Source organism: Ovis canadensis, chromosome 3 (assembly GCF_042477335.2).
Source record: "Ovis canadensis isolate MfBH-ARS-UI-01 breed Bighorn chromosome 3, ARS-UI_OviCan_v2, whole genome shotgun sequence".
NCBI lineage: Eukaryota > Metazoa > Chordata > Mammalia > Artiodactyla > Bovidae > Ovis > Ovis canadensis.
The window spans coordinates 155912065-155932778 of record NC_091247.1 but is presented as its reverse complement, the minus strand read 5'-3'; the positions used below and the strand labels follow the sequence as shown (position 1 = coordinate 155932778).

Sequence of the window (20714 nt, the reverse complement as noted above, 5' to 3'; positions counted from 1 at the left end):
AAATACAAAGTAATACAGAACAAAAATGAAAATTGTCAGTTGATAACATTCTTTTCCACTTTCTTTGTAAATGTCAAGATATGTAAACTCCACATATTAATTCTAAGGCACATTTCCCTCCTCCCTTCCTAAGTATAACTCTGTTTTGTGATTTTTTTTTTCTTTTTTGACATTAGCCTGAATGTTTGAATATGGCAAAGGAATATACCGAATTTTTTGATATGCCAGCTAGCATCTTTCACTTACTGAGATAATATATTTTAGAGTTGTAGAAGAATAATTGGTTATGACAACAAACCTTTGGGCCACATTATCTGATTTAAAAATACATGTATTTATTGGTTGTGCGGTCTTTGTTGCTGCATGGGTTTTTCTCTGGTTGCAGTAAGCGGGAACTGCTCTCTAGTTGTAGTGTGCAGCCTTCTCTTCTGTTGCAGTGCACAGACTTTTCATTGTGGTGGCTTCTCTTGTGGAGCATAGGCTCTAGGGTGCTTCAGTGGTTGCAGCTCAAGGGCTCAGTAGTTGCTGTGCGCAGTCTCTAGAGCACAGGCTCAATAGTTGTGGCACATGGGCTTAGTTGCTCTGCTGCATGTGGGATCCTCCCAGACCAGGGGTCAATCCCGTGTCCCCTGCATCGACAGGTGGACTCTTTACCAATGAGGTGAAAGTGAAGTCGCCTGGTCGTGTCCAGCTCTCTGCGACCCCATAGATTGTAGCCTACCAGGCTTCTCCCTCCATGGGGTTTTCTAGGCAAGAGTACTAGAGTGGGTTGCCGTTTCCTTTTCCAGGGGATCTTTGCGCCCCAGGGATCAAACCCAAGTCTCCCACATTACTGGCAGATGCTTTACTGTCTAAGCCACCAGGGAAGCCCTGATTCTTCCTTTTTTTTTTTTTAAAGACAAGTCGTTAAGACTATAAAATTTAAATTGTACATAGTGATATAGTTGTGTGAAGAGATGGTCAAGTCATAAATTCCATAGTGTTGTTAATAAGAGACCCCCTAAATGATATTTTATTAACAAAAAATAAATAATCTTCTTCCTAAATGTTACTGTGTTATGTACTCCCTTTCAGCGTTTTTTCCCGTTTTTCTGGTTTTATAATTGGAGGCCAAGATTGTAATAAAGTTGAATCAGAGGAATCAGATTAGTATTAGTGGCTGTTACATTAATTGTTCTCTTTATCTAGTGGCAAAACCAAAAATCCTATGAAATAACAACATTTTAAAAACAAGGTTGAAAAAGAGTTTGAATTGTTTCCTTCAATTGCTTGAGTTTTAATTACTGACGCAATGCTATGTTTGATATTACTTGGAAATCTGAGATAAAGAGAAAAATTCTGTTAGAAAAATGGTATCTTAAATGTTTTTTTGACATCTGAAACATTGCCCATGACTTTGTCGTCCCCTTCTATTTTTTTTTTTTAACTCCTTTTTGGATTTTAATGATTTTGCCACTTTTTAAGTTTATAAAATATTTCTGGTGCATGTAGCCATTTGAGATCTAGACCCTAATCAGAAATTTCAACTAGATAGTTTTTTTTTCCCCCCTTTCGGCAAAGCAGTTTTAGAGTGCTGATGAGTTATACTGCATCCAATTTTATTTCTGTAATAACAGTTGCTTTGGGTAAGATAAATTCTTCACCTATTTCTTTACCTGTTATACTTTGTTTTGATTGATGCAGAGTTGCCATAGTTGTACCCATTCTTACTAAAGAGGAAATGAGCCCTCGACCCTTGTGTATTGACTATTGGTAGCCTCTAGTAGCTAGCCCTTGGGCTTCTCTTGTGGCTCAGCTGGTAAAGAATCTGCCTGCAACTCGGGAGACCTGGTTTCGATCCCTGTGTTGGGAAGATCCCCTGGAGAAGGGAAAGGCTACCCACTCCAGTATTCTGGCCTGGAGATTTCCATGGGCTGTATAGTCCATGGGGTCACAAAGAGCTGGACACAACTGAGTGACTTTCACTTCACTAGCAACTAGCCCAGAGTCTCAGTCCTAATTAACATTGCCTACAGATGGTTCAAAATTGGCAAGGGAGTATGTCAAGGCTGTATATTGTATAGCTTATATAATAAGCTTATTTAACTTATAGGCAGAGTACACCATGTGGAATGCTGGGATGGATGACTCACAAGCTGGAATCAAGATTGCTGGGAGAAATCAATAACCTCAGATATGCAGGTGATACCACTCTAATGGCAGAAAATGAAGAGGAACTAAAGAGTCTCTTGATGAGGGTGAAAGAGGAGAGTGGAAAATCTGACTTAAAATTCAGTATTCAAAAAACTAAAGTCATGACATCCAGTCCCATCCTTTCATGGCAAATAGATGGGGAAAAAAGTGGAAGCAGTGTCAGATTTTATTTTCTTGGGCTCCCAAATCACTGCAAATGTTGACTGCAGCCATGAAATTAAAAAACACTTACTCCTTGGAAGAAAAGCTATGGCAAACCTAGACAGTGAATTAAAAAGCAGAGACATCACTTTGCCAACAAAGGTTTGTTGAGTCAAAGCTTTGGTTTTTACAGTAGTCTTTTATGGATATAAGAGTTGGGCCATAAGGAAGGCTGAGCACTGAAGAATTGACGCTTTTGAACTGTGGTGCTGGAGAAGACTCTTGAGAATCCCTTGAACAGTAAGGAGATCAAACCAGTCAATCCTAAAAGAAATCAACCCTGATTATTCATTGGAAGGACTGATGCTGAAACTGAAGCTCCAATACTTTGGCCACCTGATTCGAAGAGCAGACTCATTGGAAAAGACCCTGATGCTGGAAAAGATTGAAGGCAGGAGGCGCAGGGGGTGGCAGAGGATTAGATGGTTAGATAACATCTTTGATTAAACGGACATGAATTTGAGCAAATTCTGGGAGATAGTGAAGGACAAGGGAAGCCTGGTGTGCTACAGTTCATGCGGTTGCAAAGAGTGGGACATGACTTAGCAACTGAACAAAAACAGCAGATGAGGAAAGTAAAAGTTTATGCATCAGAGGATCAGAGAGAATTGTCTAAAGTCTTTAATAAAATTTTAACTCATTTATTTATTTTATTTTTGGCTGTGCTGGGTCTTCGAGGGGCTACTTGCAAGTTGAAGTGTGAAGATTTCTCATCGTGTGGGCTTCTCGTTGCGGAGCACGGACTCTAGGCTCATGGGCGTAGTTGCAGCACATCGGCTTAGCTACCTTGTGATGTGGGATCTTCCTGGAGCAGGGAGTGAACCCGTGTCCCCTGAGTTGGCAGGTGGATTCTTAATCACTGAACCACCAGAGAGGCTCAACTTACTCATTTTTAATAAAAGGGTAATATATGTACAAGATTTAAAACTTAGAGCTGCAGAAGGGTTTACTGTGAAAGCAGGCCTCATTTCCTACCTTCCTGTCTACTAGGTCCCCTCCCCTGAGGCAACTACTGTTTGTAGCAAGTTTCTTCCTACATTTACAGCCATATCTGCTCTTTTTATTGGTTGCATAGTATTCATTGTCTTGAATATACTGTACATTCCCTTTTTGGTTGACATGTAGCTTCTTTTGCTTTTATAAATAATTCAGCAGAGTATTGTATACATATATCACACCTGTGTAAATAAATCAGTATTTTAAATTTTAGAAGTAAAATTTGTCTGCCAAAAAAAATCTGTGCATTAAAACTTTGATAGGCATTGCCAAATTATTCTTCATGGTAAATTGATTTCTGAAGTTAGAATATTGGTATTATCATATGTTCTTTGCAAAAGTATGATCACTAGTTGTTGCTGTGCTCTTTATAACCAGATTTATTTTCTTTCTTTTTATTAATTATCTGATTGTAAGCATAGTAAATAGCCATCATTACTCAACAGAAGAGTCCGAAATGCAGTATTTGGATGCAGTCTCAAAAATGACAGAATGATTTCTGTTCATTTCCTAGGCAAACCATTCAGTGTCACAGTAATCCAAGTCTTCCCTACCCAGTAATGCTGAAGAAACTGAAATTGAACAGTTCTATGAAGACCTATAAGACCTTCTAGAACTAACACCCAAAAACATGTCCTTTTCGTTCTAGGGGACTGGAATGCAAAAGTAAAGAGTCAGGAAATACCTGGAGTAACAGGCAAATTTGGCGTTGGAGTACAGAATGAAGCAGGGCAAAGGCTAATAAACGTTTTGCCAAGAGAATGCATTGGTCATAGCAAACACCCTCTTCCAACAACATGAGAACACTCTACGCATGGACATCACCAGATGGTCAATACTGAAATCAGATTGATTATATTCTCTGCAGCCAAAGATAGAGAAGTTCTATACAGTCAGCAAAAACAAGACTGGGAGCTCCTTGTTCCCAAATTCAGACTGAAATTGAAGAAAGTAGGGAAAACTACTAGACCATTCAGGTATGACCTAAATCAAATCTCTTAAAATTGTACAGTGGAAGTGAGAAATAGATTCAAGGGATTAGATCTGATAGAGTGCCTGAAGAACTGTGGATGGAGGTTCATGACGTTTTACAGGAGGCAGGGATCAAGACTATCCCCAAGGAAAAGAAATGCAAAAAGGCAGAATGGTTGTCTGAGGAGGCCTTACAAATAGCTGTGAATAGAAGCGAAGCGAAAGGCAAAGGAGAAAAGGAAAGATATACCTATTTTAATGCAGAGTTCCAAAGAAGAGCAAGGAGAGATAAGAAAGCCTTCCTCGGTGATCACTGCAAAGAAATAGAGGAAAACAATAGAATGGGAAAGACTAGAGATCTCTTCAAGAAAATTAGAGATACCAAGGGGACATTTCATGTAAAGATGGGCTTGATAAAGGACGGAAATGGTATGGACCTAACAGAAGCAGAAGATATTAAGAAGAGGTGGCAAGAATACACAGAAGAACTGTACAAAAAAGATCTATGAGACCCAGGTAACCACGATGGAGTGATTACTCACCTAGAGCCAGACATCCTGGTATGCAAAGTCAAGTGGGCCTTAGGAAGCATCACTACGAACAAAGCTAGTAGAGGTGATGGAATTCCAGTTGAGCTATTTCAAATCCTAAAAGATGATGCTGTGAAAGTGCTGCACTCAATATGCCAGCAAATCTGGAAAACTCAGCAGTGGCCTCAGGACTGGAAAAGGTCAGTTTTCATTCCAATCCCAAAGAAAGGCAATGCCAAAGAATACTCAAACTACCGCACAATTACACTCATCTCACAGACTAGTAAAGTAATGCTCAAAATTCTCCAAGCCAGACTTCAACAGTATGTGAACTGTGAACTTCACATGTTCAAGCTGGATTTAGAAAAGGCAGAGGAACCAGAGATCAAATTGCCAACATCCATTGGATCATCGAAAAAGCAAAAGAGTTCCAGGAAAATACCTACTTGTGCTTTATTGACTGTGCCAAAGACTTTGACTGTGTGGATCACAACAAACTGTGGAAAATTCTTCAACAGATGGGAATACCGGACCAACTGACCTGCTTCTTGAGAAATCTGTATGCAGGTCAGGAAGCAACAGTTAGAACTGGACATGGAACAACCAGCTGGTTCCAAATAGGGAAAGGAGTATGTCAAGGCTGTATGTTGTCACCCTGCTTATTTAACTTATATGCAGAGTACATCATGAGAAACGCAGGGCTGGATGAAGCACAAGCTGGAATCAAGATTGCCGGGAGAAATATCAATAACCACAGATATGCAGATGACTCCACCCTTTTGGCTGAAAGCAAAGAAGAACTAAAGAGCCTCTTGATGAAAGCATAAGAGGAAAGTGAAAAAGTTGGCTTAAAGCTCAGCATTCAGAAAACGAAGATCATGGCATTTGGTCCCATCACTTCATGGGAAATAGATGGGGAAACAGTGGAAACAGTGACAGACTTTATTTTTGGGAGGCTCTAAAATCACTGCAGATGGTGTCTGCAGCCATGAAATTAAAGGATGCCTGCTCCTTGGAAGAAAAGTTTTGACCAACCTAGACAGCATATTAAAAAAGTAGAGACATTACTTTGGCAACAAAGGTTTGTCTAGTCAAGGCTATGGTTTTTCAAGTAGTCATGTATGGATGTGAGAGTTGGACTATAAAGAAAGCTGAGCGCGGAAGAATTGAACTGTGCTTTTGAACTGTGGTGTTGGAGAAGACTCTTGAGAGTCCCTTGGTCTGCAAGGAGATTCAACCAGTCCATCGTAAAGGAAATCAGTCCTGAATATTCATTGGAAGGACTGATGCTGAAGCTGAGCCTCCAAAACTTTGGCCACCTGATGCGAAGAGTGACTCATTGGAAAAGACCCTGATGCTGGGAAAGATTGAGGGCGGGAGGAGAAGGGGATGATAGGATGAGATGGTTGGATGGCATCACCGACTCAATGGACATGAGTTTGAGTAAACTCTGGGAGTTGGCGATGGACAGGGAGGCCTGGCCTGCTGCCGTCCATGGGGTCGCAAAGAGTCTGACACGTCTGAGCAGCTAACTGAAGCATAGTATTCTTATGTTTCACAAACTGCTAGCTTTCACTTGTTACCTTTGTGAAAAGTGTATTGGTGTAAATTATTAGCAATCACTGACTTTTATATAGGTAGTGTCTATCTTATAAATGAATTGTTTAAAAAAGAGTGGGTTAGAGGCTGGGGGTGGACGAAATGGGGAGTTAAAAAAATAGGGAATTTGGGATGAGGAGCCTCCACATCACCCCCCCACACCCTCCCGTAAGTCATTAAAATGGGTGTTTAGCTTATTAGGTCTGGCAATAAAAATTGTTTGTAACCTGTTATATCAGAATATACTGCAATCACCCTTTATAACACTGGAGATTCATTCATCCTGTTGCTATCCTCTCTTAGGGAACTAAGTCTACCCAAAATCTAGGCCTTTGTGAGTTCCATGACCTGGGACAGGAGAGTAGGAATTAGATAGGGTGATGCTTGGGGAGGAATGAATGAGTTCGGGCTTAGAAAAAAGAGAAATAGCAATAGAATGAGCTTAAGGTGCCGAAGAATTGATGCGTTTGAACTGTGGTGTTGGAGAAGACTCTTGAGAGTCCCTTGGACTGCAAGGAGATCCAACCAGTCCATTCTGAAGGAGATCAGCCCTGGGATTTCTTTGGAAGGAATGATGCTAAAGCTGAAACTCCAGTACTTTGGCCACCTCATGTGAAGAGTTGACTCATTGGAAAAGACTCTGATGCTGGGAGGGATTGGGAGCAGGAGGAGAAGGGGCCGACAGAGGATGAGATGGCTGGATGGCATCACTGACTCGAGGGACGTGAGTCTGAGTGAACTCCAGGAGTTGGTGATGGACAGGAAGGCCTGGCGTGCTGCAATTCATGGGGTCTCAAAGAGTCAGACGCAACTGAACTGAACTGAAGGTGCTTTTATTCCTTCCATATGTTTCTACTCTGCAGTACTGGGACAGGGTAAGAGAGGGAGCCAGGAAATTGGATTTTCTTTCCCTTCCTTTCAAGTACTTTCCTCTTTTACTAGTCCCTTTCACAGGATCTTGATACCTGGGTTTCAGGTGCTTTGAGATGAATTACGACTTGAAGGAGATCACCAAGAGGGCTGAGTATGACAATATCTGTAATTATTAGGGAAACTAGGGATATAAAATGGAAAAGAAGATTTCCAGTGGTAAGACAGAGAACCATCTTTCTGTCAAGTTTTTATAGTTTGTTCTCTTTTTGAGGGGGGAGTCAACTGAGGGGGGCAGTGTTGAGGGCATTTTTAGCATTGTTTGGGGGGAGATTCTGGTAACGTCTTAGCTCTATGTGTACTTTTTAAAAGAGTACTCTAACCATTCTTTCCTGAAGTGAAAACATACACTAAGGCTCTGATTTAGAGAGAGAATGTTCTGTGTATTGTATCTCAGTTGGTTTAAAGGTATCTGTGCTGGTCTCACTTGAAGTGGTAGCAATAATTCTCTTCCTATTTGATCCCATGGTGGAGCAAACCAAAGTTGACTATAGAGCCGTTGTCCTTCAGACATGTCTAAATTTCTCAGTCTATTTATGAGCATCAACAAACACTTTGTGCATACTCCTGCCATGGGTTGAATGGGTCTATTTTCCTTTAATTTAGTTTAAAACTAGTAACGGAATTCCTGAGGTTTTGAGAGGAATAGTGTTGGCAAACTTAGTTTTGAAACTAAAGGCAAATTAAGATACCAAGCAAAACAGAAGGAGACTATTACTTCAGAAAGGGATCTTAAAACTGCTGACATTTGCAAACTCAGTGTCTTATATTTGTATAAACTTTAGATAGGAACGACTGTTTTTCTAAAATTGTTGGTTTAAAAAAAATTGTTAAATTTGTGCATTTTAAAAGTGCTTCTAACACACTTTGGGTATGCTTGACTTCAGCTTTTCAGCAGCATATTCAGACAGTTGAGCATCATCCTTTTTGGCCTTATTCTGTCTCAGACCATTTAAAATAGTTAAAACGGATTGTGGATGTCAGGAATTTGGTAAACTTCTATTAAAATCTAATGTGTTTTTAAAAATTTCTTAAAGTGACCTTTGAACCTGTGAAAATATACTACCATCATCTGAATTATGAAATTTAGCTGAGTACTGCTAAGGTGACAAATGATATCACTTGTTGTTTTGACATTTGTTCTTTTAAGTGTATTGTACCATTGCCCTTTGGAAGATACTAGCAGCAGGTACTCTGAAGGATTATACTAATTAAACACAGGCCTTTCCCTGATTAAATCTGTTTAATTCTAATTTTTCATGCATCTCACTAATACTCATTTGTGACTTCAGCTGTTCATGTGAATTTTACCCAGGTGCTTTTTTGAGTACCTATTGTTAAATCTCTCTACATATTTTGTTTTGTTGTTAGATATCTCTTACTATTTAAAAACTTCTTCATGACATGAGTTATGTTTTTTTATATTCTTCGGTAATTTTCCACTGTGCAATGCAATGACTGCTTTATTATGTTGGGTAGATAACTTAGAGCTTATTTGCCCATTTGGTCATTTAACAGATGTTTACTCAGTGCTTACTTTGTTGTAGAGGCCGAGTATACCAGCTCCAATAAAGTAAGAACTCTGGGGTCCATTGGCTTGCAGAGAGTTGGACACGACTAAGCGACTGAACTGAACTGAACTGCCTTCAAGTTGCTTAGACTTTGATTGGAGATTCAGAGAATAAATCAGTTACAGTACCATGTGTCATTCATATTTTGAAGTAATCTTTGAGAGGTCCAGGGCTCTATCTCTGATAGAGAAGATTTTTGTACTCACTCTGAAGAATGGAAACTAAACATTTGTAAATTGTCTAAAGGTCCCTAAATCTTTTTTTTTTTTAAAGGTCCCTGAATCCTTCAACATGAGCGTGTTATCCATTTTATACATGAGGAAAGAAGTTACATAATTTGCTAAAAGTCATTTAGGTGATAAATTATAAAGGTGGGATTCTAATTTAGCCTTCTTCCTTTTATACCAAGGTTTCTTAACTTTAGCACTATTTTCATTTTGGGCCAGCTTAATCTTTGTTGTGGGAAATTCTGCTATGCACTGTAGGATGTTTAGCAGTATTCCTGGCTGAGCTCCAGGGCAGGAGTCTAAGTAAAGAAAGGAGGCACCAGGAGCGCAAAATTTAAGGCATCACTTACTCTCAGGATCTTTTAAGTGCTAACCCAACTTTCAATCCTCACAACATCTGAGAAAGTTCTCCCACACCAGCCTGTTGATTTTAGGTCTTCATTCAGTATTGCCTGGTAACAGTATGAGGACTAAATCCCCTAGGCATTTAGGTGTTCCTTGGGAGCTGAAGAGCAGTAATGAGCAGGGACTTTTTGCCTAATTTGTCTCTCTTCTCAGTATATAAACTCTTTGGCAAAAGTGACTGTTAAGAAATGGCATTCATAAGTGCTAAGTAAATACCTTCCATGTGGTACAGAGCTTAGAATCTTTAGGTGATACCTTACAAAACAAGGATATCAGTTGCATTGAAGTAGTGAAAACTTAGAGCAGAAATGGTACATTGAATGTCCTCAGTCTTAATTTGTCCTGGTGGTCTAGAACTTAACTGCTGGTATTGATCAGCTGGACTGTAGCTTGCATGCTAAACACAGTCTAGGTAGTTCTCTAGAATGGAGTCTTTAAAAAATGAAGTATGTGATACAAACTTGAATTTTAGGAGTACTGAGCAATAGTGCCTAACAATTATTAATAATATGCTAGGTTTGGAGTCTTAAGTAGTTAAACTTATATTTAACTTTCTGATAAAGCATTACTATTTGACCTGTGATAATATAATTTTTTTCTTTTCTTTTTGTATTGGTAGGATTGGGGCTAGGTTACAGAAGTCCCTAAAAAGCTGGTAGAGTAGGCAGCTCTTGCGATTATAGGCAGTAGAGATCCATTAAAAATTGTCTTTCATTTCTAGACCCAAATTTAAAGGGTTTATGTGGTTAGTTCAGGCTCACTTGGATAATTCCTCCTCATAAGTTAACTTTCTTAAAGTTAACCTAATCATGGGAGTGAAGTCCCATTATATTTTCAGCCCCAAGGATTATACAGGCCGGTACACTAGGGAGCAGGGATGTTGGGCCTTAGTTTTCTGCCTGTACAGGCAGTCCCCATTGTGTGGCTGACAGTAAGTGAAGAAGTTGCCTCTGTTGTGTCAATCCTCCTCAGTACATTTATCAGTGGTCTGCAAATCGTGAGCTTTTGCAGCAATGGTAATAGATTTCCCTTTGGGCTCCTAAGAGGAGTTTGGGCAGAAGTAGCTAGCAGGAAGTGGCCAAGTGATGGAGCAGTGTCTGTATTTGCCTCTTCAGTGCTAGGAGTGATATGGGTAATGGTGGTTCAGATGAGTTATATCAGTGAGCAATGTATCCCGTAAGTTCTTATTTATATTTTAAAATACACAGATCTCTGTTACATCTAAACAAGAATACCACTTAAAAGACTTGTAGTGGAACATAAAAGTTCTTATTAGACATGGAACTATGTTTCTGCCAATAACTCGACATTTTGAGGACAGATAGCATCCCATTTCCAATTTGAGATTGGGTACAAAAATATCCCTAGGGCTGAGAATAGGCATAGTAAATTGCACCAACAAAAACCTTTTGTGGATTTATAGTGAAGGAAAAGTCTTCATTGAGTGTGCATGGAAAAATGTGATATAAGCTCTTCATGCTTTAGTACAGTGGATGGGACCTCATATTTATAGTAATTGCTCTATATGATTAATTTTCAATGCAGATTCCAAAAATGTTTTTGCACATGAGTTACTTTTTTTTTTTCCCCTGTTATTTTCATCTTTGGTTAGTTAGAATCCTCTTCCCCCTTCTGTTCTAGTAGTGTTTCATCAGTTTTTTTCCTCTTATTTTTATCTTCATATTTACTTGGATTCGAGTTTTTACTTTAACCTTAAATTTTCTCCTAGTGCTTTAATAAAATTTTGAGATAGTAAAGTTATCTTCAGATGTCTTTTATTTTCACTTTAGCACTGTTTGAGTTGGCTTTTAAGACATACTTATTTTGCATAAATTTATCTTTAGGGAGAAGAGTCATTTCTGGCATTAACACTTCTAGGAATTGTTTCAGAATTTAGTTTATTGTCTTAGTGTTAATAAGAATTCCAGAAGTCTTATTTTTTTGTTCCGTATCTCCAAAGAATATGTTTGATTTTGTCCTTTTACTTGAGTTCTGTAACATTTGATTTGATCCCAGATATTTCAAGATACTATAATTAACTTTTAGTTTTCTTTCTAGTTTATCCAGTAATTTGGAATAACACTTCAAATACAATTATGCTGATCAATTGGGAAAGTACTGATATGTATTCTTCAGTGGAAATAACTTTAATAAGACATTAATACTGTCTATTAAATATATTTAAGGAGGAGTTGTTAATTTAGTCTTTCAGTCATGTCTGACTCTTTGTGACTCTGTAGCCTGCCAGACTCCTGTTCATGGGATTTCCCAGGCAGGAAAACTGGAGTAGATTTCTCCCCAGGATCTTCCTGACACAGGGATCAAGCCTGCGTCTCCTCTGCATTGTAGGCAGATTCTTTTGCTTGGTAAAAGTTAGCACTGCTTTCAGCTCTTAGATGAAACTTTGTGGTGGAAGCAGTAGAACGCTGTACGTGCTGTGCTGTGCTTAGTGGCTCAGTCGTGTCCGACTCTTTGTGGCCCCGTGGGCTGTAGCCCACCAGGCTCCTCTGTCCATGGGGATTCTCCAGGCGAGAGTACTGGAATGGGTTGCCATGCCCTCCTCCAGGGCATCTCCCCAACCCAGGGATTGAACCCAGGTCTCCCACATTGCAGGCAGATTCTTTACCATCTGAGCCACCAGGGAAGCCCAGAATTTGTATAATTTAATTTTTGGTAAGTTATAGAAATTTGTATAGCCTTTTTTACAGTTACTAGTGAAATGTAACTAAAATTAAGTGGTGTCTAATCCTATTAGAATATATCATTTTGTTGGTCAAATATTTAATTAGCATGATCTGTAGTCACTGAAGTAGATTAGTAACAATACATAAAAGACCATGTTCTCTGTATGAACTGATAACATTTCCAGAGTATTAAAAATAATAAATTCGTGAGTGGCTAATGAGGTACTTTTAGTGAGTGTTACTATTCATTATTGCTTTTCTGAATATTACTGATAAAACACTGATCCCAGTTTGTGTTTTGCTCTTGATATCCACGACAATTATTTCCTTGGTGATAGGTTCTTATATGAGCCTATTAGATGTTAATATAAGATATAATCAGTAAGATGTGTGCTAAAGATCATATAATATATCCAAAGTGAAAGTGAAAGTGAAGTTGCTCAGTCATGTCCAACTCTTTGCAACCCCGTGGATTGTAGCCTACCAGGCTCCTCTTTCCTTGGGATTTTCCAGGCAATAGTCCTGGAGTGGATTGCCATTTCCTTCTCCAGGGGATCTTCCCAACCCAGGGATGGAACCTGGGTCTCCCACATTGTAGACAGACGCTTTACTGTCTGAGCCACCCTATCCAAAGGTAGGTAGAAATAGTAATCCATTGAACACATCCACAAATACATGGCTGTTTAGTGGAGGTGTTTGAGAGCATGGGTATTATCAAAGAGTCTGCTAGGCTGGACATGGCAGGGTGAGTTGCTAAGCGAAAGAACTCACTCACTGAGAAATGTTAAGTGGCAGAGCTGGGCTTATGTCCCTTCCACTTCAGGTTCGTTGCCTTCGTATTCTGCCACAGCTGCCTTAGAGGGCTGAAGGTTGTTTGGCTCTTTTGTGCCTCCGTTTAGAACTCCTTTTCCCTACTCCTCTCAGTCACACATGAAAACACAGGTAAAAATATTGAAAGAAAACTTAGTTATACCCTTCTGTATCCTGAACAGATACTCAGTTAATTCAGTAGTGCATCCCCACGGAAGCGGGTGGGACCTGGCTGTTGCTCAGGGTTTTTAGGTAGGAGTGTAATGGAAGAGTGTGAAACTCTTTTGCCTTTAGATGTTGGAAAAGAGAAAGAAGTGAGAGAGAATGTACGGGGTCATGATTCTCAGGTGCTTGACCAACGTGTTTTTCAGTTTGTGATGAATATTAATTCAGGTTTGGGTACATGGATAACCATTTAAATTAATATGATATTATCAACTTAAGGAAAATTTTAGTTTAGGTGTGCGTGCTTTGTCATTTCAGTCGTGTCCGACTCTCTGCGACCCCATGGACCATGGCCTGCCAGGCTCCTCTGTCCATGGGATTCTCCAGGCAAGAATACTGGAGTGGGTTGCCATTTCCTTCTCCAGTGATAAAGTATGAAGTGAGTGAAATGAATTCGCTCAGTCGTGTCTGATTCTTTGCGACCCCGTGGACTGTAGCCTACCAGGCTCCTCCGTCCATGGGATTTTCCAGGCAAGAGTACTGGAGTGGGTTGCCATTTCCTTCTCCATAGTTAGGTGTAAAAAGTAATATTAACTATGATTCCTGAGAAACCTTGTAAGTTTGAAACTAATAACTGTATGGCATAGTAACTGGTACATTTCATGATTGTGTTTATTTTATAGTGTTTCATTTATATTTATTATTTTCTTTGATTTTCGGTCTCTAGGTAGCTGTCAGTGTACAATCAAAATAATTTAGATAAACAGTGAAGAAGTTCTGTTTATGGGACTGTGACTGCAGCTCTGAAGTTTGTTACTTGGGGAGTACCCTCTCCTTGTCTTCCCATTAGAGTGGCCTGTGGGCTAGAGGAACAGTAACATACCAATTTACTGGAAAGGCCACCATTCTAGTTGTTAAAGTTTTGTGGTCTTAACTGAGACCCATTTGGCTCTTGTGTATTACAGCATACTTACTTTAAGATGGGCTTCTTTTTTTTTTTGTTTTGTTTTTTCAGTAGCATTCTAATGTTTTTGGTTATAAGAAATTGAGGTTGGTGATGCAGTCAGTCCAGTGTAAAATACTTAACACATAAAATAGTGTGTAGTATTGTAATGGATACATGTAGGGCTGGGAGTCAGAAAATCTCATATAGTTTTGTTGTTTAAACTTGTTTTGTCAGTCTCTTCCTGTGGAAATGAAATTATAACAATTTCATTTTCCCTCCAGTAATGGTGCTGCTGCTGCTGCTGCTAAGTCGCTTCAGTCGTGTCCGACTCTGTGCGACCCCATAGACGGCAGCCCACCAGGCTCCCCTGTCCCTGGGATTCTCCAGGCAAGAACACTGGAGTGGGTTGCCATTTCCTTCTCCAACTCCAATAATGGGTTGAGGCTAATCAAAATAATACGAACATTTATTGATATACAACATGTATGGTTGTTAAGATTTTTCTTTTTTCTTTGTGGATAATTTTCCCTCTGTTTACTACTTCATTTATTTTCCCTCTTCTGGGCCAATTCTCTTTTAGATTACTTTTTTGATTTTTGCATACATTTGCCTCTGGTATTTCATATGAAAAATTTTAAGTGTATGGTAACATTGAGAGAGAGAGCAAGAGAGACAGAGATGTTGACCTTTCTCGTTTATTTTTTCAAATGCTTCTCTACTTCTTTGAGACCAGTTCAGTGCCTACTTGTATTGTCAGGGCAACTGTTATCTTCCTTTTTCTTTAAATTTACCCTTTTATTTTGTAGTTTAGTACTCAGTCATTCAGTTTTTTGTCTTGTTCACGAGTCGTTTTCCTGTCTTGGTCTTGGCACCTCTGCCACACACACTTCTTACTCCCTTCTGCACTGCTGAATCCCAGATTCCTTGAGTGAAGGAGTCTTATCTTATGGGCATTTCTCTCTGTCATGTTCTCTGACATGTGAGTATGATAATGCTTGAGGTTTTCTTTGGTTGCTCTTTTTATTTCTTGTTTGAATATATGGATGCACAGTATAAACAGTATAACACATATGATTTTAACGCTCTTAAACCTTTGTGATAGTTTTTTAAGTATTTGTAAATTTGTCAGGTAGCTGACACATGAAGTTGAGCAACTGTAGCTATAGATGAGCACAGTCCATTCAGTTCAGTTCAGTCGCTCATTCATGTCTGACTCTTTGTGACCGCATGGACTGCAGCACTCCAGGCCTCTGTCCATCACCAACTCTTGGAGCTTGCTCTAACTCATGTCCATCGAGTCGGTAGTGCCATCCAACCATCTCATTCTCTCTTGTCCCCTTCAGTTCAGTCATATCCGACTCTTTGCGACCTCTGAATCGCAGCATGCCAGGCCTCCCTGTCCATCACCATCTCCCAGAGTTCACTCAAACTCATGTCCATCGAGTCGGTGATGCCATCCAGCCATCTCATCCTCTGTCGGCCCCTTCTCCTCCTGCCCCCAATCCCTCCCAGCATCAGAGTCTTTTCCAGTGAGTCAACTCTTCACATGAGGTGGCCAAATACTGGAGTTTCAGCTTCAGCATCATTCCTGCCAAAGAAATCCCAGGGCTGATCTCCTTTAGAATGGACTGGTTGGATCTCCTTGCAGTCCAAGGGACTCTCAAGAGTCTTCTCCAACACCACAGTTCAAAAGCATCAATTCTTCGGCGCTCAGCTTTCTTCACAGTCCAACTCTCACATCCATACATGACCGCAGGAAAAACCGTAGCCTTGACTAGACGGACCTTTGTTGGCAAAGTAATGTCTCTGCTTTTTAATATGCTGTCTAGGTTGGTCATAACTTTCCTTCATACTGCTGAAAAGAAAACCAGGTGTCATAGTTTTTATCTTTATATGAAAAGAACTTTACTAATTGAAAAAAAATTCAGTAGGTTCTGATGTAGTTGCTCATGGTTTTAATCTTGAGCTTTGAAGTATTTTCTTTTTCTGGAATGAAGTTCTTGTTTCAACTGTGTAGAAGGAATATGTTAATTAGATTATATTTAGTTGGTGAATTTGTGCCCACAAGAATGTGACTTTTAAAAAGCTGCAAGTTGTACAGTTCTTGTAGATAAGATTGTTTCCTGTTTTCTTTTGCATATTTAGTACTGTTATATATTTTTCCATGAGTAGCCTTTCAGTTTGTCTATTTGTATCATTTGACACTTGGACTTTATTTAAATTCAGCTCTACCATCACTGGTGCTTACAAATGTTAGTCATTCGAAATGTCAAGATTTGGATTTGATCCAAGAGTTACAAATAATATAAGCCTTTATATAAATATACCCAAATATATATTCTTAGGGGGAAATGAATAAATAAAATACTGTGTTTATAGACTGGTTTTAAACAGTTAGGCTTTAGAATTGCTACATGCCCAGAGTATTTCTCCAGTGAATTGCATACTGTATCAGCTCATGAATTGTGCTATAAGAAAGGTGTTTTTTTAAAAAGTAACAAGCAGATTTAATAAATTAAATTATACATTTTGTTTAAAAATGTACAAGGCACATTTTGTTTAATCCAAGGTTTTAAAGTATCCAGGAAATTCTATTTACACATATATAGACCTCAGACAGCAGTGAGGTCAGAAGATGCAGGAAGGGCAGCAGAGCCTCATACTGCTGCTCTCTGAATGCTGAGAACACAAGTCAGATGCATTCAACTTAAAAACAGTGCTGAGAGGTCACTGGGAAAAATCTCTGAAGAGAAAAGTCCACAAAAAAGGGCACATAAACACAAGGGGAAGGTCAGGGTAGTTCATACAACCACTTTGTTCTTAGGACAACTGTGGAGGTGCCTTGTTTGCCAGATTTCCGTTCATAGTTCACAAGGTATTGGCCTACAAGGTACTTGTCATTTTAAATATGTTCATAAAGGCACATAAGGGCTTCCCAGTGGGCTCAGTGGTAAAGAATCCGCCTGCCAGTAAAGGAGCTACAGGAGATGCGGGTTTGATCCCTGGGTTGGGAAGATTGCCTGGAGGAAGAAATGGCAACCCACTCTGGTATTGTTGCCTGGAGAATCCCATGGACAGAGGAGCCTGGTGGGCTACAGTTCGTAGGGTTTTAAAGAATTGGGCATAACGGAGCAACTGAGCATGCACATGCACAAAGGGACTTAAACTGGCAGATCTGGAAGGACAAGATTCCTATCAATGCCATGACCATCAGTAAAAATGGGTACATTTGCCTGCAGACCAAGTTTTGCGTTTCTGAAGTAACACCTAGTAAAGGAGCGATGCCAGATACAAGGTGCACGTAGGGGAGCAAGAACACGGTGGCCACTGCACTGACAGTTATGGGAAGGTCGAGATTCTGGGCGCCAGCTGCCTGGCCAGCCCAGTTGCAGTTTTCAGGCACCATCGAGGACCCATCAGTGTTACAGCTGCAGTGATTTTGGTATGCAGGATTCCAAGTGCCTGGTCCTGTGGTGGGAAAAAACGAGGAGTTTGAGCCAAGGGAAGCCTTGGGCGAACAATAATAACCAGCTCAAACAGGAGCCCCAGAATTAGGACAACTCCAGCCAGCAGCACTGCAGCTATCAAAGTCCTCAGGACTCTACCCTTTACCCTTCTCAAGGTCACTGCATCCGTGTGGCATCTATGCTGCCAGCACCATCACAGCCCTTATGGTTAGCTAGGAAATGTAGAAATCATAAGCAGCTGTGCAGAGCTCATGGATTTGGCAGTCCCTGTCCAAAATGACATTAACTGATGCCTAGCAAATACTGGTAGAGTCAGGCAGATGAGGCTGGTGATCAGTAAGGTTATTGCATATGAATACAATCAACAAAAATATCCAAGTGGAAAAATTGAAGGCCTATGCAAGGCTGAAAGCCAGCAGACCCACCCTGCTGAAGTATGGCTAGGTGGGCTGCACGCACACCTTCCCCAACCACAGCGGTAGTGTTGCTACCTCAGACACACTGGTTATTGTTCACTGGTTGGTTTGCACAGTTCTCATTTTCTTCCTGGTTCCAACAAATAGGAATGAAGATCCAGCAAGCTTCCCACAGTAAGAGTCTCTGCTTACACTGTCCCCTTCAGCCATAGCTGCATCCATCCCTGTTCAACTAATGCTGGTAAGGCGGCCTGAAGCAGAAGCAGCTCATGGAACATTACACTCACTGAGCATCACTGTAGAGCATGACACTGTGTGGACAAAAAAATCAGGCAATAGACTAAGTATAGTATATATAGTATATAGTATATCAGGCAATAGACTAAATAGGTAGCGAAAGCACCAGGCAGACATGGACCCAAAGGCAGTGACTGACAAAATAAATTTTGGAAGATAAGTATATAGAGTCAAGTGAATCATTTCTTATACTGGATTAAAATCTAGATCATTCAGATTCTTAAGAAACCAAAATACACCAGGTTGAAGTACCCATCTCAGCCACAGAATGAAGGAGGCAAACCAGAAAACAGACACCTCTCCCACTAGTTAATGCAAAAACATGAGCTTTCAGAGTCGCATCAGACATTTCCAGGGAACAGATACCCAGTCCCCAGCCACAGATGATGAGAGGAACACTCTTTTCTGCCACCTTAACACCACCATAGCTAACTCCCAGCAAGCGAGGAGACCTATGAAATTTAACAAGTGTTGCCAGCCATGATAAAGTATCAGTTTTATTAATAAAAGTATATACCCAGTTATGGTTGTATCAGGCCTTCAAAATGAGATGCTTGGATGTGTTCTTCAAATCCCAAACTAACAATGGAGAAATGACCAGTGTGGTCAGGGCAGAATGCATAAACAGGACTGTACTGTGTATTTAAAGACACCACCCAGATGACATGTTCTAGAAACACTAACGATTCCTCTGCTCTTAGCATTCTTTCCCATGTAAAAACTCTTTGGAGCTCAGTCCCGTTTTAAAGCATTTCAGTTCACGTGGCATCAGGTATGTCTTCCCCACCTATGTTGTCTTCCTCCTTGTTCTCCTCCTCTCTTCAGCTGGTCATCCTGGCATCAGGATTTTCCCCCACCACTTTTTTCTTGCCTGATGGGTTAGCATGCTGGTCAGGGGCAGCATTTTCAGCACCATTTCCTTCTACTGGAGCCTTATTTTGGTGATGCCCAGCAGCATTGAAAGGCAGAGCAGCAAGTAGCATGGCTGACCTCAATATGACTGAAAATTCTAAGAAAGCTAACACAGTAGTTTGAAAAAAAAAAGGTGTATAGACAATATAGACCATTTTAGATCTTTTTAATAACATCATTACAATTTTGTTTTGCCTCTCTAAACTTTTATTTTAAAATTAGAATGATATTTGTACATATATAGTTTTAAAAATTCAAGGCTTATAAAAATAGCAGGGCATCATCTCTCCTCATCTCACATCCAGTTCCTAGCCTTTAGGGGCAGTCTCAGCTATTCTGTTGTGCCTTTATTTTTCCAAGTCAGTTCTGCTGTTTGTTGGCTTTTTATTTTAGACAGTAACTACTCACTTCCTTCTAAGAAAAATGAGGGTTAGTCATCTTAATCTCTGCTGCCTGCAAACGTTTATACGTATTTCTCCTTCTCTATTCTTCCTTTTATACGATATCAGGTTGGGGGGGGGTTAAATTCTTTATTTAGTATTTAAATTTTTATGACTTTGCAAATTTTTTGCAGCTGTCACAAGATTCACTATGATCGTATTTCTCTTCTTATCCAACTTAATGTTTTCTCAAATAATTATGAGTTTGAAATTTTATATACTTTGTGTCTATTCATTTGCAATTCTCTAACAAATATAAACTATAATATGGTTGGATACATCAGATAATCAGATAATCTGTTATTTCCTTTTTCTTCTTGGAGACAACCTGCTTATGTAGAATGCAGACTTTCAAATAATTCTGTTTTTCAGTAATTGTTTTGTCTAGCTTTCAGTTTTGGCCTATGTTCCAAAGATCAGAGTTTGTGGTCCACCCTCTCCAGCAGTGGTGAGAAGATCAGTTTTGGGGTGAGGCCACTGAAATGAACTTTCAACCAGTCATCTAGTTTTTGGCCGCACCCTGCATTTTTGTCTTCATCATGATTTCAGTACCTGAATCTCTCCAGCATGAGTCATCTTGCTGCTGCTTTTTTTAAAAAATTGTAGTAATATGGTAAAATATATGTAACAAAATTTACCATTTAAGTGTATAGTTCTGTGGCATTAAGTGTATTCACCTTATTGTGTAATCGTTACCACTGTCCCTCAATCTCTAGAGCTTTTATATCATCCCTAACTGGAACTCAGTACCTATTAACCCGGAAATGCTCATTACCGCCGCCCCCCCCCCCCCCCCCCCGCCCCAAACCCCTAGCCCCTGGTGACCATTATTAAGCTTTTTGTGTTTATCAGCTTGATGACTTCTTCCTTTCAGGTTTAGGCTTCACCTTTTTTGGTCTAGTTAGTTTAGTTGCCTCTCCCCAACTGCCGCATTTCTAGCATCCAGAATATTG

The 20714-nt window shown here is 39.9% G+C and overlaps 1 protein-coding gene and 1 pseudogene across 3 annotated transcripts in view; one reads left to right on the top strand and one right to left on the bottom strand.

The window, feature by feature from the left end:
* The window catches only part of FRS2 (fibroblast growth factor receptor substrate 2), a 110656-nt gene that overhangs the window by 18296 nt on the left and 71646 nt on the right, over positions 1-20714 (top strand). The gene's annotated exons all lie outside the window — the stretch shown is intronic.
* LOC138435194 (E3 ubiquitin-protein ligase MARCHF6 pseudogene) lies at positions 17339-19392 on the bottom strand (annotated as a pseudogene).